Source organism: Schistocerca cancellata, chromosome 8 (assembly GCF_023864275.1).
Source record: "Schistocerca cancellata isolate TAMUIC-IGC-003103 chromosome 8, iqSchCanc2.1, whole genome shotgun sequence".
NCBI classification, from domain to species: Eukaryota; Metazoa; Arthropoda; class Insecta; order Orthoptera; family Acrididae; genus Schistocerca; species Schistocerca cancellata.
Window position 1 is genome coordinate 540,426,845 of NC_064633.1, and position 4,029 is coordinate 540,430,873.

Sequence of the window (4,029 nt, forward strand, 5' to 3'; positions counted from 1 at the left end):
CCTGCCAACTTTTCAACCTGGTGCTTGAAAAAGTGGTACACAAATCAGGTATTCAGACAAGAGGAACTGTCTACTATAAGTCTGTACAATTGCTGGGATGTGCAGATGACTTGGATTTAATGAGCAGAACACTTAGAGATCTACAAAGTGCATTCTCAGCTCTAAAACTGAGTGCAGAAAAGATCGGCCTGAGAATTAATGAAGGAAAGATGAAGTATATGTGTAATGGCACTAACCAACCCTTACAAACCACAATAACCCTTGATGGAATGACATTTGAGCAAGTGGAACGTTTCACCTATCTGGACTCAAAGACAGAAGCAAATGGCATCGCCTTTACTGAAATTATGGCTTGCATAAGTGCTTCTAGCCAATGCTACTTTGGAATGTTGCAACATTTTAATCCAAGCTTCTATCATGATGTAAGTGCCAACTTTACAAAATGCTGATACACCCAATACTTACTTATGGTTCAGAAACATGGACAGTTACGAATCAGGGTGAAAACAAACTACGTTCACATGAAAGAAGTATATTGAGGAGGATTTTTGGACCTGTTTATGAAAATGGGGCGTGGAGAAGGCGAAGAAATGGTGAACTTTATGAGCGCTATAAGGAGGATGACGTGGTAAAGTTCATAAAGCTGTGTAGACTGAGATGGGCTGGACATGTAATGTGACTTGATGAGACAGATCCCGCAAGGAAAGCCTGCTGCAGTGAACCTGGAGGAAGAAGAGCAAGAGGACAACCTAGGTTGAGATAGAACGACGAGGTCAGAGAGGACTCTGCCAGAGTCGGTTGCCATAAGTGGAGGTCCACGGCGAAGTCCAGAGAGGAATGACAGAAAATTATTGAGGAGGCCAAGTCCCATCCCAGGATATAGTGCCAATGGAAGAAGAAGAAGATGAAGAAGAAAATGAAACCGTGGGGAACACCCATAAACGGTTGTGTGCAGTGTATGGCGATGCTGCAGTTGATGCGAGTACAGTTGGGCAGTGGGTAAAGAAAGTTACAGCCTCAGGAAATGCAGGAACAGAGCTTTATGATCAGCCATGCACAGGATGTCCTGTCACAGCCACTTCTCCAGACATGCTGAATTGTGCAGATGCCATTATTTGTGCTGAATGGCACATCACAACTCGACAATTGGCTCTACAGTTGTCGGTCAGCATTGGAAGTTAGTCTGCAATGATCGAGACTCGTGGATATTCGATGAGGTGCTAATGACATAGAGTTGCATCATCCTCATTCACCACAAAAGAAGAATTTCAAGACAACCCCCCCTGCCAGAAAAGTCACAGTGACAATCTTCTGGGATCGTGATAGTGTCATACTCGTGAATGTGATGTCAAGAGAGTCAACCGTCAATCCAGAGGCATACGTGAAAACTCTGAATAAACTCAAGAACTGTTTCTGATGTGTTCAATTGGGCAAGAATCCAGCAGAAATCTTGCGCCAACATGATAATACACGCCCACACACAAGTCTGAAAACCTGGGAACACATCACCTGCCCACACACAAGTCTGAAAACCTGGGAACACATTGCCAAATTGGGTTGGACATCATTGCCCTACAGTCCAAACCTGGCACCCTCGGACTTCCACCTCTTTGGGTTGCCGCTTAAAGATTTTTTTACATGAAACGCACTTTAAAGATGACGAGAGTCACAGTCGTGCAGAGAAAACATGGCTATGCCTACAGGACAAGAGCTTTTACCAGCAGGGAATACATGCTCTTCCACAACATTGGCGTACGGACATAGAACATGATGGAGACTACATAGAAAAATAGGACATGGACAAGACATGCTGATGTATACTGTCCACCAAATTCTGACTCTTAACAATAAATATGTTCTGAGAAAAGAAAGTGTGGCATTACTTATTGAACGAACCTCGTAGAAACACTGGATGAAACACTAGTAACACTGAGATGGTGAGGTGATTCACTGACATCAAAGTCACTGAAATGTAAAAGGTGCTTGAAGAAATCAATAGTTGGGGAGAGCCAAACAGTGTTCCATTTACATCTGACACCAAGAATTTTCATCTAAACAGTGTGCCCATACCAAAGTTGACAATGTAGGTGATAATACTATACAGCTTAATAGGTATATCATTCACTGCCCAGAGCAGTAGAAGAGGCAGCTGTATTCAGGATTGTGCTCATTTCAGAACACAAGTCAGTGAGAAGATATTGGCCTGTATTTCTGTCATGAATATATAAAAGGCCACTATGCTTCTATTCATGAGGCAATGTGGTTCAGCTTACACATGTAAAGTTCAGGCATACTTTCTTATTCTGGCAACCTGTGACACCTACAGAAGGTTGCTATCAGCATTTGAGTGTGAGCATTGTGTGGTGCATTTGTGTGCGGTTGGTCCAAACCACAAATGAAACCGACACCAGCGTGCACTCTGCCAGCTGTTGCTGGAACTGAGCAACATCAGTCGGGACGTGGTACATCGTGTGATTGCGAGGAATCATGGGAACCAGCTGGTATTGACATCCACCAAATGCATTATATTTCTTTATGCATGTTTGGCTCATTTCAGCTACCTGTCACTGTGCCAGGGTGCAATACAGTTGCCGCTACCATAGGGCACCAAGTAATGTGATCTGGGGGTGTAATTGTGTGGATCGTGGGAGATAAACCGTAATTTTTCATGTGTGACCCAGGGAAGGAACAGGTTCATCTGCTCAATCTCCAGGAGGAAGGAACAGGTTTGCCTGCTCAATTTCTGGCGTGGAAGAGCAATGGTAAGTGTACGGGGAGGGTCAGATGGTGCACTTTCACATGAAAATTTTTATTCAGGCCAGAAACAAGTGTTTAGACTGGTGTATTTTGATACCCTCCATAATGAAGTAAGTAAGGTCTGAGCAGTGTGTCACATTACCTTGTTGCAATTGTTCCATGTGGTCTTCCACTTGAGTAGATGGAGAAATATAATCACTCTCACTATTCACCTCTTAAATAAACTACTTCGTATTGTTCATCACACTTCATAATTCACTACAAACAGCATTTGATCAGGCAAAAGTTCCCAATAACTTTTGTCTAGTATAACTGTTGGTTGTTTGGTGGGAATGCAGCATTGCATATTTCCAAAGTGCTAATGAAATGGTACGTTTGTCATGGCTCACTAGTGTGGGAAATTCTGTGCAGGTAAGCAGGCGCAATAACACTCACATACTATTGTAATGAAATCGATTCACTTCATTTGCATAAATACAAAACACAGAATAACACATATGTGTAAATCAGATCTCATGAACAGACTGTCCAAAGAGCTAAAAGAGAAAGACATCAAGACACACATTATGTTGTAATGTAAATAGTCATCACGGGTTTGCCGCCAGATCACGTTGTGCAAATTCCACAATATTTCCTTGGAGCAACTGTCCAACATCATCAGGTGGTTCTGCCCTGCTGGTGGCTAGGTACAACTGACTGTATCCGCACATTGCCGCCCCGTTTTTAGAACACACGTGCGAAGAATGCACAGGTGCGGAATTCGCACATGCCCAATGATTTGCAGATAGATGGTGCAATATTCAAACTCCCTCTGCCGAAAATCGCTGAGCGGCTCTCCTGCGCATGCGCTGTATGCTACATTTGCCAACAAAGTGGCCAGACGTTACTCACCAACAGCCATACTAGATCAATGTTATGACGGGCCTGTTATCGAAGAATCTGGATTTTCACGTCATGATTTAATAGCAGCCAATGCAGGGTTCCAGCAGGGTTCCAGGCTGTGCTCAGTTGAAATCTCGCATTCTTGTTGATGAGATTGTCGGCTGTACGAATATGTATTGCTTCCTTAATGTTGCAATCCCAGAAAAATGATGCCTGGGATAAAACTTCCGTCTTTTCATAAATCATCCAATGTCCTGTATTCAGACAGTGTTCTGCAATTGCCAACTTTTCCGGTTGACGAAGTCGTGTGTGACACTGATGTTCTTCATAGCGTTCTTGTACTGTGTGGCATGTCTAGCTTGTATATGTTGCCCCACATTGACAAGGAAT